At 35.3% G+C, this 14,957-nt stretch overlaps 1 long non-coding RNA gene across 2 annotated transcripts in view; it reads right to left on the bottom strand.

Annotated features, from left to right (window-relative positions):
* Positions 1-4,636: 4,636 nt before the first annotated feature.
* Positions 4,637-14,957, bottom strand: part of LOC112651518 (uncharacterized) — a 108,034-nt gene continuing 97,713 nt past the window's right edge. For both annotated transcript variants that reach the window (XR_007410252.1, XR_007410253.1), the window contains exons 3-4: positions 7,720-7,868; positions 4,637-5,088 (exon numbers count right to left, since the gene is read on the bottom strand). This is a non-coding gene — a long non-coding RNA (uncharacterized LOC112651518). The remainder of the gene's footprint in view (positions 5,089-7,719; positions 7,869-14,957) is intronic.

Here is a 14,957-nt window from a genome sequence, read left to right as displayed (position 1 = left end):
AAAAATAAATAAATAAATAAATAATAAATTCTACATTGAAAGTTAAACAAGCATGGGACTGACCACAGAGTCCACATCGGAAATTGTCATTGGGTTCTGGTTCTACCCTAGGCAAAACTTAAGGGATATCTTTCATAGAATTTATTTCATAAATATTGTATACATTTTAGAAAAAGCATCAAAGTATTAAAAATACGAGAAATCTATAGCACTTGTAACATGCAAAAATGACAATCCCAGGATTCCTGGGTGGTGCCCCAGTTTAGCGCCTGCTTTGGCCCAGGGTGCGATCCTGGAGACCCGGGATCGAATCCCACGTCGGGCTCCCTGCACGGAGCCTGCTTCTCCCTCTGCCTGTGTCTCTGCCTCTCTCTCTCTCTCTCTCTGTGTGACTATCATAAATAAATAAAAAATTTTTTAAAAATTTTTAAAAAAGACAATCCCTCATATGTGGCATGTTTTTACCCTTCAAATATCATTTTGGAAACTTCCTTTCTCCCACAGAAGCATTTAACATCCTTCAAATCATTAAATATCAAAAACAAATCAAAAACAGAAACTTTTCATTTATTCATACAACTCCCTGTCACTGCACATTTTACCTCTTTCCAGGCTTACATAATTATAATTTATGCTGTGATAAACATGCTAGTATGTAAATCTTTGCATGAATAGTTGCTTGTTTCCCTAGTGTAAAAAATAAAAAATTCTCTTAAAAGTAAAATTTCTGAACTAATCAAAACATATATAAAAATTTAATGCATTTAACATAGATTTCCATAGCTCTCTCCAAAAACTTACTCCAATTGCCCTTTCAATAAGTGCCCAGAGAAATATTTTTGAGCTTCCTAAGGCTTTTTTGAGAACTCTCCATCCCTCTTTATCACTAATTTTATAAGATTTTTTTGTGTCCACTGCAGTTTCTATCTCTAGGGAAGTGTCCTTGTCCCAGAGTTCTTTTTCTTCATCCAGATCTAAACCATGTAAGTCTACACAAAGGTGTGTTGTAGCATGTATGTTGATTCTCTACATAATTGCCTTTCTCAGCATTCTCCCTGGCTAACAGTGACACACTTCTGTTTAGGTATCAGATTGCCAACAATGCACTTGAGGAAAGTCAGCTTCTCTTTTTTTTTTTTTTTAATTTAAATTCAATTAATTAACATATAATTATGTAATATGTGTAATAATACATATACTGTATTATTGGTTTCAGAGGTAGAGGTCAGTGATTCATCACTGTTTTTTTAATTTTTTTTAAGATTTTATTTATTTATTAGAGACATGGGGGGTGGGGCGGCGGAGACACAGGCAGAGGGAGAAGCAGGTTCCATGCAGAGAGCCTGATGTGGGACTCGATACTGGGTCTCCAGGATCACGCCCTGGGCTGAAGACGTGCTAAACTGCGAAGCCACCGGGGCTGCCCTCGTCATTGTTATGTAACACTCAGTGCTCCTTATGTCATCACCTTAATGCCCATCACCCAGTTACCCCATCCTCTTCTAAAGCTGGAGGAGGGGGATGAATATTTTTCTAATCCATTGCTAAGAGATTAAATCATTATTTTTTTCTAATTCCATGGTCTTTGCCACTAATTAGGGCCATGTGAACCATGTCTAGTGAATAAAACATTATAGAAAATATGCTAGGGGCCTCCAGAATAGCAATCTATCTTTCATAGATGAAAGGAAAGTAGTAGTTCTACTGGCTGCTGTAGCCACTGCCCTGCTTCCTGCTTTTGAACAGAATGTGATTGATACATGGACATTTGGCAGCCCTTGTGTGGTTGTTAGTAAGTTTTGGATGACAAGCAAACAGATCAAGAAGCAAAGACCAAAAGACAGAAAGTGCCTGGCTTCTTGACATTACTCAGACACTGAACAAATCTTGATGACCATCTGGGTCTATTTATTGACTCTTATGGAAGCTAGGCTCCTACCCTCTCACAGAAACCAGGACACAAAGGCTCTATTTTTTTTTTTTTTTTTTTATGGTTTCATTTCAAAAGGATGGCTCCTAGGTTTTTAAGAAAGACACCTTAGGGTTGCAAAACTGGAGGAGCCTGGGAGACAGAATTTCTAGTTGCAACTTTTCTAAAACAAATACTAGAAGAAAAGGGATTTAAGGGCCCATAGTTAGGAAGAAACCTGTCTGATATTTCATCAAGCTGGGCGGAACACTAAAGGCATCTTGATGAATGAGCATGCTCTTTCTCCTTCTGAGCTCTCCAAATCATACCTCCTTTTGGAAACCCGTGCTAAGGAATTAATTGAGCCTCTCATGACCTTTCAGCAAATTCCATTTTCCCCAAGTTGGCCAGAATCAGTTTCCTGTTGTTTGCAACCAAAGTCCCTCTGATGAATGAAGGGTTGTATTCCTTACATTTCTTTAAATATTAGGAAATGGAATTACAATTTCCACTGAGAGTAAAGTAGACCAGATATGGTAAGATGAAGACCAGCAATCTGGATTCTAGTTTTAGTTTGGTCTCCCCAAATGTCTGAGGTTTGAGGCTTGTTTTTCTCTATCTGACAAATGAAAGGGTTTGAACAAATGGTCTCTGAGGTCCCTTCCAAATCTGATATTCTACAACTCGGTAATAATTTGGCCAGTTAAACAAATGCAATTTATTAAAAGATGTTATTTATTGATTTGAGAGAGAGAGAGAGCATGAGTGAGTGGAGGGGGCAACACACAGGGACAACCAGACCCCCACTGAGCAGGGAGCCTGATGCAGGGCTCCATCCCAGGACTCAGCGATCATGACCTGAGCCTAAGGCACACAAACATTTAACCTACTGAGCCACCCTGGCACCACAAACAAATGAATTTTTTTAATGGAAAATAAAAAGATCACTTCTTTAACCCAAATGTTCATTAGCTAGAAAGAATAAAGATAACTATGCCAAAGATACACACTTAATCAGAAGTGAAATCACAGGCAGAATTTCAAACAGCAAGTTGTGATTAGAGGAGTTCAAAGCAGTCGTAATTTACTTGCTCTTCAAAGGAGTTTTTAGCATAGACCTGCACAAATTACCAATATAAAATGGTTGGCAGGTACAAAGTAAAACAGAACTATCCTGAGTAGACAAAGCATTACCTTAGACACTGGGAATACTACAGAACAGTAGCATCAGAAAGGAGCAACGCAACAAACTTAGTGCTATATGGAGTAAGTTCATTTTTCAGCAATCTGAGAGCAGCAATCCGGAGCAATGAAATAAAATCAGCAAGTCTCACCACATGGGGCAGCTAAAGCTATAGTCTCCACAAAAGGAGGATAAATGGAATGTGTCATAGGGGATTAGGTGTTTAAGGGAGTAGAAAGTTCTTACAACAGCTGCTACTTGTGATGGATCTCAAGAATGTTTTTAAACAAGTAGACAAGGTATTGAAATCCTTGCATTTGCAAGGCTTTGGGAAAGAAGTACAGTAAAAGACAGGAGCTGAAAATTGTTGCTAGAAAATGCAGAACTTAATTTTAAATACACCATTTTTTTTTCATTTGAAATGTGATCCACACTCAGAAAAATTGCAAAACGAAGATACACAAAAGAAAATTAAGAAAGCACATATTTCCATTATTTATCTAGACATAAATCTACTTCTTGATTTTCCCTAAACAAGAACTCAGATATCCCAATTGAGGAATTATTCCTTACATCACTAGCCACAGACCTAGAGGCAATTGTTCAAAATGGAGGCTGGGAAAGGGGAGATGTTACCCTTTTTCTGTCTCTCCACCTCTAACCATAAGTAAAATTATGTAGATATTACTTAAAGAGTTTAGGAATGTCAATGGCTTAAACCTCGTTTTCCCAAGCCTCTAGGTTAGGCTACAGGGAAACTATATACCTCTACCAGTTAGCTTTCCTCTCAGCCTGGCATCATTTCTTGGACGAAGGCTGTGGCAAGGAATCCCATACATTAGGTTTCCCTAAAAAGGGAATTATCAAGGTGCAATTCCCTGCATTCATCCCTTTAGGTTCTTCTCTTGCCGGCACTATTTAGTCATGGTCCGTGGGGAGTAATGGATATTTAAGTACATTGTCTATTGTCAGCACCTACTACTCTCTAAATTCTAGCTCCACCTTTGTCCTCCTGTTATCTGCGTAGCACTTGAAGAGCACTTGGAAACTTGTGTGGCAGCCTCAGGCTCCCAGATGCAGGAGGGGTCACCTTTCTATCCTAGGAAATAGGACAACAGAGCACACTGAATGTCATGTAAGGCTCTCTCAAAGGGGCTAATAAGGATTTCCATGGGGTGTTACAGTATTAGCCAAAAAAGAAGTAGACTTTTCATTCAAAGGCAGCTGCTATTCTCTGAGATAGTGGCAGTGACAGAGCCAACTGCATATATTTTAAAAGTACTACCAACCAAAAAATAAATAAATAAATAAATAAATAAATAAATAAATAAATAAATAAAAGTACTACCAACCAATCCAATACTTTAAACGTGTAAATTCTTCCTAGGGGGTGGGCGGTTCAAGCTGTGCAGCTAACACCAGCTGGTTTTTACATTTCTTCAAACAAAGAGTACCAAAGAAATAAAACATTGTTACCTTTGATCATTAAAACCCTGACAATATACCATATAAATCATTACTTCAAAAGAACATGTTGACAATGATCAGGATTTGGCTTCCCAAAATTCAGCACCTGAGGAAGCGCTACAAAGGGTATTTATTGGTTGTGTGCGCCAGGGGCATTCCATCCTTTTAAAGGGAAGTACAAGATTTTAGAACTTGTTATTTACGCTTATTGTACATGCAAGAGATTTGTGCTGAGACTAGATGCTGGAAAATACGTCATTCAAAAAAAAAAGTGCCTGAGGTGACTTTTTTGAAGATTCTTGGGAAATGATCTCAGGATTCCCCCTCTAATTTCTCAATCCATCTTAAAAAGTTAGGAAAGAACCCTGAGGTAAAGTACGGAAACCATAATTTTGAGGAATTTTTCAGAAATTTCCAGAAGCCAAAATATGTTTCTCAAAATTTTAATGGAGCAGAAAGATCTCCCAAAATCCCTTGAGTTGGCCTCCATATTGCAGTCTTGTGTGACTTTGGATAGATGGTTAAAAGTCTGAAAGAAAAAAAAAAGTCAGTGTTCATTGGTGATTAAGTTGTGCTACCAATATTATCGTGACATATTATCTCTGTAATATGATATGAGATATAACTAGATTTATTCACATTAGCTAGGACAGTGACATCAAACATGTAGGTATTCCTTTTTTTTATTTTTTTTTATTTATTTATGATAGTCACGCAGAGGCAGAGACATAGGCAGAGGGAGAAGCAGGCCCCATTCACCGGGAGCCCGACGTGGGATTCGATCCCGAGTCTCCAGGATCGCGCCTTGGGCCAAAGGCAGGCACCAAACTGCTGCGCCACCCAGGGATCCCCATGTAGGTATTCCTATACTTCTCAGTTGAAAATATAATCTGACACAACCCTTATAAGAACAATATTAAATTCTTTGTCATAATGTTATCTCTATTTTAAAGAAAGGAAAGGACTACCACGAAGTAGATAAATTATGCTAAGTATCAAGTGCAATCTCCTAGCCATAGACTGCATAAACTGGACTTAACCTATCTCTTAAGGCTCCTATCCTACAACCATGCCTCAAAATTTCAATCACTTCTGACCTTGCACTCACTTTCCTCTACATGAAATACTCTTCCTTCACCCAGTCTTCACAGTTACTCCTTCTTAACAGAGTTACTTCTTCTTACAGTTACTTTCTTATTTCAGCCCAAATATTAAACTTTTCAGAGAAATGTTCTTAACTGAACAATCTAACCTCATACCCTTGGTAACTCTTTTTGTTTTTCACATTTCTTATTCCTATCTAAAAATCTAGTTTATTTGCTTATTGTCTTTTTATCCCTACAAGAATGTACATTCTATGGGGACAGGATTCTATATATCATGTTTATTGTTAGATTCTTATTTTCTATAAGCATGTCTTGAATATTTGTTAAGGAATGAATGAATTAAGACTACAATGGTTTTCCAAGGAAGAAAAATTAAAGATTTTGTTTCTTCAGTAATGATATGTGCCCAATACAATACTTGACATATCATAAACACTTTCTCGTAGAATAAGATACAAAACAATTTAACCAAAATGCTGATCACTATACAGGTGACTCTTGAACAATGCTGGGGTTGTGGCTGCCAGTGCTCCCCACCCACATAGTTGAAAATCTACATATCAGCTTTGACTCCCCCAAAACTTAACTAATAGCCTATTGTTGACTGGAAGCTTTACCAATAACATATTAGCAAATATTTTGTATGTTATATGTATTATATACTATAATCTTATAAAAAAAAGTAAGCTAAAAAAAGAAAATACTAAGAAAATCATAAGGAAAAGGAAATCCATTTATAGTACTATACATATCAAAAAAATCCACATGTAAGTGGACCTGCGTAATTCAAACCCCTGTTGTTTAAGGGTCAACTGTAATTAGAAAATAACTCCAGTGTCTTTCATTTGTTATTGCTTCCTAGTCACATAAGTCAATAAAATCAAAGATACATGCAATACAAACTTTACATGTTTCAGTGGGAGCTATATACCTTTGTTGAAAATTAGCTCTCAGTACTTCATTTAATGCTACACTGAGGTATGTTTTAGCATTTCTGTACTCATCCATCTCTAATCAAATTAAACCAGGTCTTTACCTTATCAGCCTCATGCTGCACTGACCCAAAGTTCAAATTTCTTGTTGGAATTCATCAGAGAAAATATTCTGTGTTGCAGTAGGGTTGTCAACTTCTCTTTAACATTAAGCTATTAATCTTATCCCAGGATGTAACCCTTGGTCATTCCTACAATAGCTGTGATCCCGTTTTTATATTAGCTCCAATAATAAATTTGGGAGTCCCAAGCCTAGGAATGGGTTGTGTAAATAGATATCATCCCGGAGTTAATGGTTACCTTTTCAAACAATAATATTATCCTCCAACCTGCTAAGGAACTTCCCTGAAAAATAATTAAAACATTGATAAATGATTGAAACCCAATCTGTCTCCTCCCCAACCTCTGCCCGCTCTCACTACCCCTGAATTAAAGCAATTCCAACCAAGCAAAAAGTAAGTTTAATTTTAAAAGATTCCAGCACCCTCCCATTTGAGGTTCCACCAGGTTATTGCCAGGTTGTTTGGAAACTGGCTGCTTCATAATTGCTTTCAGCAGAATTAATATCAACTGCCTGTTAGCTGTCAATGCCAATGTCTTTAAAATCCCTTGACTGGATGCCTAATGAAAAGACATTAGATGATAAGACAAGTGATTTCTCTACTTTCTTTTCAGTGTCTGACATCATTAATGTGATAATGAGGTGACCAGGAAACCCAAATCATTTGTCAACATTAGATTGCTAGTACAATAGCCACAGCTCAAAGGTGAAAAAGGAATGGAAACAACAGTCTTCTCTTACCTCTCTTCTCTACTTTGTCAAGGAGACGAATGACTTACCTGCAATAACCTGTTTGTAATAGCAAATGTTTTGTAATAGTAAATGCTAAGAAAATTACAAACATGTTTATTTGCTTTCAAATTATTTGTAATAACTAACAGAATTATTTTTAATTTTAAAGCTTAAAAATATATTCTAAATAATTGAGTAATGATTATAAAATAGAAAATAAATAGCTGTATCAGTGTCTTTTAAGAGGAGTTAAAGTTAGTTACACTCACCAAAAAAAGTGATTGGCTCATGTTAGTAAAAATTCTAGCAATAGTTCTTGCTTCAGGCTCAGCTAGATGTATCCTGCCCCTCCTGTCCTTGTCTTTCTCATCTGTCCCTCCTTTTCTCTGACATCATTTTCTTTGTTGTTTTCAAAATCCTAGGGAAAGACAGACAATTGAAGAGCCAGTGAAGACTGAGAGAGAGAACTTTTCTCTCACTGTAGTAACTTCCCAAAATTGATACAAACCTGGCTTGCTCAGTCATAGAGGATGAGAATATAATATGTATTGATGTGTTCACAAGAGTCCAGTCCTGGAGCAGATGGAAGTAGTTTACTCCAATGTGAAACGTACTCCTAAGGAGTGGAGAACTAAAATCCTTTTTACTCATAAAAAGAAAAATCAATCCTGAGCATCCAAATAATAAAAATAAAATATCTTCCATAGAAGGAATAAGTGGTCTTTAAAGAGAAACTGAGTTGGTGCTTAGTCATACAACCTTTTTTTTTTTTTTCCTGGAGGGTTATGAACTGACAGGCATTCTCATGTGTGGCTGGGAGAAGTATAAACTTCAGAATTTTCCTAGAAGGCAATTTGGAAACATTTTAAATATGAATATGCACCTTGATCAGGCCACTAGCATTCTAGGAATTTACAATAAAGAAATAATAGTAAATCTTCACAAAAATGTGATGAAAGTGATGTTTATCTCAATGCATATAGGACATCAAAGAATTGGAAGCAACCCAAATGTCCAAAAAGTAGGGGAGAAGATTAAAAACAGCACAGAAAGTAATATTTTTAAATTCATGTATTTACTTCTCTTTATATATTTATTTATATACTCTGAAAAGATATTCAGTAAGAGGCTAGAAGTGTTTGTCTCTGGGGGACTGAAACAAGTGATTTTTCCTACCTTCTCTTTGCTAATTTCTATTTACTTTTTCATCCTCAGTGAGTATAAACTTGTATTAATTGTGTATTGTTTGTATTCTGAGTTAGGGCAGCTTGAACACAGACTCCTGATTTACTCCAAATACCCTTTCTAAGTAATACCATACTTGGATGGGAGGCATGGTGAACAGAACATAGGACACTTCTAAGGTGTCTTTTGGGACCAAGTATCAATTAGAAACTATTTTCTTTGGTGTCTGTCCTAAGCTAAGTGGTTCCATCCAGAGGATAGGGCATACCTATGTTTGGAGTCTCTGATGATGATCCAGGTTTTTTGGTTGTGAGGGAAATCAGCGAGCAGGTGCCTGGGTTCCTCTTCCATAAAGACTGCACCTGTTTACTTGCTGCATGTGGCCCTACTGACCCGGAAAGCCCACAAAGAATTATACAGAAGAGAAAAATGCCCCTAGTCCCTGAAGTGGGGAGAAGCCTGGCACAGTACCCCAATTTCATATGATATTTTAATTCCAGGTGCAATAATGATTTAGATGCAAAATACAAAATAGTTAAAACATTATAAGAAATATTAGAAGAATATTTGTATAACATTGCATTATACAAGATTCTTTTAAGCAAGATAGAAGACCTAAAGACCTATGTAATATTTCATTACATAAAAATTAAGGATTTTTCATGCCAAATATGTCATAAACTGTTCAAAGTGAAATGGGAGTCTGAGGGAAATATTTTCAATGTTTATGTCATAAAAGGGTTAATATTTCTTATATAAAAAGATCTCTAGAAATAATTAGGAAAAAGAAAAGTAACTAAAGGAAATATGGGCAAAGTGGAAATTCTAGTAGTTAATAAATATACAAGAATTCTCTTAATCCCTTACAACTTAGGAAAATGCAAATTAAAACAACAGCACTTGTTATTATGAGCACTGGGTGTTATACATAAGTGATGAATCACTAAATTCTATTCTTGAAACCCATATTACACTATATGTTAACTAACTAGAATTTAAATTAAAATCTGAAAAAACAATGAGATGCCATTTTTCACTCATCTCATATAGAATAACACAGTAAGAATCACTTATGAGGATATGGAGATATAATCTCTGATATGTCATAATTAATTAATTGCAATGACCCATTTTGGAAAATAACTATTAAAATTGTAAATGCCTACCACCCTTAACCCACTAATCTCAATTTTGGAATCTATCCTATAGAAATAAAAATCCTTGTGTTATATGAACAAAGATGTCTATTGGAACAGTATTTTATTGTGGCAAAATAAGGAAAAATAAAGGGTCATCAACAGGGGAAATTGTTAGATAAAATACAACACTTCTACTCTTTGCAAGAATCCATACCTATGGACACCTATTCTTCTATAAAGAATAGACCAAAGACTCTCAAAGCCTGGCCTTTGACCAGCAGCCTCATCATCACCCAGGAACTTGCTAGAAAAGCATATTCTTTGCAACTGCCCCCCCCCTAGATCTACCATATGGGAATCTCCTTGGAGTAATATGTCTTACCAAGTCATCCAGGCAGTTCTGATACATGGTTAGATCTGTATCGGTTGTCATGAGAAATCTATTCATGTTGTTAAATGAATATTTTAAATTTCAGGGTAATATATTTAATGTGATGCATTTTTATAGAAATGAACATTGATAAAGTACACATTTTTGACATGTACTCATATTTTTTTATAAGAAGGCAGAAGTTGTAGAATGATACACCTGCTGCCATTAAGATTGATTAGGGTGGGAACTGGAGGGTATTATGCTGAGTGAAGTAAGTCAATCAGAGAAGGACAAACATTTTATGTTCTCATTCATTTGGGGAATATAAATAATAGTGAAAGGGAATATAAGGGAAGGGAGAAGAAATGTGTGGGAAATATCAGAAAGGGAGATAGAACATGAAGACTCCTAACTCTGGGAAATGAACTAGGGGTGGTGGAAGGGGAGGAGAGCAGGGGGTGGGGGTGAATGGGTGACGGGCACTGAGGGGGTCACTTGACGGGATGAGCACTGGGTGTTATTCTGTATGTTGGTAAATTGAACACCAATAAAAAATAAATTTATTTAAAAAAAAGATTGATTAAGGTGGGAAAAGAGGAGAGTGGAAAAATAACCTCTCCTTTCATCCATCTCTACTTCATTTTTTAATTGACACAGTAAGCATACATAACTAAATTAATTTCAAAAAAGACATTTAAATAATAAACTAAAGAAAAAATTATCAACGAAACTTGTTTCTTACCTGACCTAAATCAAACAGACTCCAAGCTAATTGAATATCAATTTTGGTAAAAAGATTTTCCTTTCACCAAGCCTTAACTGGCCTTCAGATCTAGCTAGTCATGGTGCTGGCATAGCCCTTCATTAAGCAAACTCTTTTAAATAGGTAGATGATTCAGAGCAAAGATTCTGGGATTTTTCATGAAGAGGCTAAAAACCTAAAAACCACAATTCCTATGGATTAATTTCTGCAAACCATCTTTATTAAAGTTAAAGCTAAAATCTATCCATTGGACTCTCTGAAAATATTATAGTCACTGAAATCAAACTATGCAGATGCCAACATCTACAGTACAACTTTAAGCAATTTATTAAATGTGGATTTTGTTTACTGGTACTTTATCCCAATTCTTTCCATTGTGCTTTAAATTGTAAATTGTAAATGTGTATAACAATGTTTTCCTAAAAACCTTAAAGTCAAAAACAAAACAAAACAAAACACCTTAAAGTCATTCACTGAAATATCATTTTTATGGATAAATGTTGAATTATTAATTTTTTGGCTAAGATTTCCTTCCAAGGACAAATTATTCCAGTAGTATCATCTGAAACTGACCCTATCTACATCTGAAATTTGTTAGAAAATACATTTACTTGAAAAAGTCTAGCAAGTCAATAAATATATGATTGTGGGATCCATAAATTATATCCCAGGAAGTCACAAAAGCTAATAACTTGAGCCAAAATAATTATGGATTTTAGGTAAATTTAACTTGTGATGTTGACTTCTTCCTTTTAATTACTTAGCTCTTGAATAGTCAATAGTCTGATGAGCTCTGATTATGGAGAACTCAGCTATAAATATTCTGAATTAATAATCATCTGCAATGTGACATTTAGGATTCTAAAACCCTAGCCCCCCACCCCAATCCCGCCCCGTCCATTCATTCTCCATGGCACAACTTTAGGGTTATAACTGAAGTGAATCTCTAATGATTAATGCCCAGTTGACTTGATTTTTGCATAATGCAAGAATATTAAGAGGAACATTTACTTGCCCTTAAAAAAAAATCTATATTCCACTAAAAAGAACATAAATTTAAAATTTCCTCAGGCCTGAAAAAACACTTCCATAACCTAATATGTCATGGTGGTCTAAATGATTTCTAAGACAATGTCATAAAAAGAAGCTTTTGCCACTAAACTTAAAATAGATTAGATTTATATAATTTAATTAACAAAGTCGACTATATTACTTTAGGAGTGAATCTCTTTTAATCTTCCAATTTCATTGGCTTCATTACTGTTGCAAAGAATTTCTAACCCACGATTACATCTATGTCTTTCCATAGAGCCACTCAGAATCCTGAGGAAAAAAACAACTAATTTTATTATATACTTTAGTTCTCAGCAGATACTAACAAATAGAGAAAATCCTTTCTGCCTCAGCTCTGACATGTTTGTTCTGCATTAACATATCTCACTAGTAGAAGTATTTTTTTCTTCCTTTAGGCAAATATTTGAGAACCTACTATGTGCCAGTTCTTCCTAAGCACTTCAAGTGCATAAGGAAAATCAAGACAGGGATTTGACCTAAGTAGCTTATGTTACAGTGAAGATCTCTCTCTAAAATAATTTCTTAAATATTTCTTTTTAACTCAACAATTACTTACTCAGATATCTGACTTAATATCCATGATATTTCCTACCTATTAGTAACTGATTAATTCATTTTACTACTTTGTCTTAATGTTTTACCACTCTCCACAGTGTTCCTTTGGATACTTCCCTTCATTGAGGCCAGTTGGGCACTAGACACCCGACCAAGGAATTGATCCTTTGTACCTTTCAAAATTATTTTACTTTGCTTCTACATTATTACAGTCTTTATTTTACCAAAAAATATTCTGAAGTTCTGGAGCCAAGGAGAATATTCTTATTTAAATATTAGGAATTTATGTCTATTTAAATTTAAAGCACGTTACCTTCCCCTGAAAGGATTTATATGTTGTGCTGAGAGAGTTTACCAGCTTTATTTGTGATGTTAATAGAAGTTCAAATTGTTAAGTTAGATTTAGATATCATATTCATGGTCTGCATTAACAAGAAAAAAAGCAAACAGTTGAATAGGCTTGGAAACAGTACATGTTCAAGGCAATGAGCAAATTAAGTATGAAGAGAAAAATAACGTGATATTAGAAAAAAATCTTCCTAGCTGAAACTCATCCAGGGCCGTGGGATTTTTTTTTTTTTTTCTCTCTCTCACTAAATCTTAGTCTATTCTGTAGTCCTAAAAAGACTGCTCAGTAGAGGAAGAAATCCCATGTTAAAGAATTCATGTTCCTAAAATTCCCACCAGTGGTTAAGATCCCTCCAGAATCATGGCCAGATTTTGCATGTAGTCAAAATTCTTTAGTCATCTTCTGATTTTTGGATCACTGTAGTCATTTGAGAATACCTTTTAATTTAGAATCTTTTCTACAAAATTCCTCCTGTTAACTAGAGGAACCACAAAACATTGAGACTGAAAGTGTTCAAGTTCACCATCCCCATCAAATAGTAGATACCCTACATTTCCAGATGATTATCCAAGAAATACTTCCACACATCTACAACAAACTTTTTAAAAGTTTGATGCCATCCAGTAGAAATTTTCCCGGAAAATTTTCTTTAAAAGTACTTTAAATTCCACAGTAGAATTTTTAGAAGGGAGATTTATAGAACCCACACTGGGGTTTCCTATTAGATCTACAACAAAGACAATATGAACCATCTCCAATCACTGGTTAGGAATGAAGACACTAGAGTCAAAATGCCTGGGTTTGATTCTAGCTGTGCAGTCTTGCACATGTTACTCCTTCTAATCTCTCTAAGCCTCAGATTCTTCACATATAAAATGAGGATAAAAGTAATGCCCATCTCAAAAGGCTTTTGTGAAGATTAAATAAAATAAGGTGCTTAGTACAATGCCCAGCACACAGTTCGCACTCTATCAATTCATGATTCAACAAACATGTATGTGTTACTCTTGGTCATTTTCATATTTTTACTCTACCATTTTCCTTAATAGACTTTAAAGGATTTACCAGTTTTAATGGGAACCCACAACCCCAAAGAAACAGATTAGCATTTATTTATCTTCTGTAGTATTTTTTTAATTTTTATTTTCTTATTTATAAATAACATCTTATATCTCTAGTTTCCTTTTCCTATTTTTTTTGGTTATTTTGGCTTTTTGTTTCACTTTTGCATCCTTTTATAGGCATAAGGACAATAAGTCTTACTATAACCTGCAGGTTTGGGTATGATGTACTTCATTTCATTGCTTTATAAAAAAATTTGCAATGTTTGTTACCTTCTCTTTCAAGAATAATCTGAGAATGCATTTCTTACTTTCTATGTTGTCAAGATTCTTTTTGGTCATCTTTCAATTTTAAATTACTGTAGTTATTAGTAACTACAAATTTAAAAAGTCACCTCCAAAAAAAAAAAGATTTTGCCTTAACAGTAAAATATTCATAATCATCTAAGGAAACATTTTTAATTAATAATTCTGGCAGAGGGATCCCTGGGTGGCACAGCAGTTTAGCGCCTGCTTTTGGCCCAGGGCGTGATCCTGGAGATCCGGGATCGAATCCCACGTTGGGCTCCTGGTGCATGGAGCCTGCTTCTCCCTCTGCCTGTGTCTCTGCTTCTCTGTGTGTGTGTGTGTGACTATCATAAATAAATAAAAATTTAAAAAAAATTAAAATAATAATAATAATAATAATTCTGGCAGACTTTTAAGAATTTCCAAGAAAATTTTCATAGGCTCTGTAGCCTCAATGCTGAGAAGCAAGGAACAGCAAATCAAAAGTCAGATTTTTAACTTTTTTTTTTTGAGGAACTTCCAGTGCTTTCCCAAGTGGCTGCACCAATTTACATTTCCACCAACCATGTAAGAGGGGTCCCCTTTCCCCACATCCCTGACAACATCTGTTGTTTACTGAGCTGTTAATTTTAGCCATTCTGACTGGTGTGATGTTGTACATCACTGTGATTTTTATTTGTATTTCAGTTTGAAGGGGCACATGCACCCCAGTGTTTATAG

The sequence above is a fragment of the Canis lupus genome, chromosome 4 (genome assembly GCF_003254725.2).
Source record: "Canis lupus dingo isolate Sandy chromosome 4, ASM325472v2, whole genome shotgun sequence".
Lineage (NCBI taxonomy): Eukaryota > Metazoa > Chordata > Mammalia > Carnivora > Canidae > Canis > Canis lupus.
Note: the sequence above shows the minus strand (reverse complement) of the source record. Positions and strands in the feature narration are given on the sequence as shown.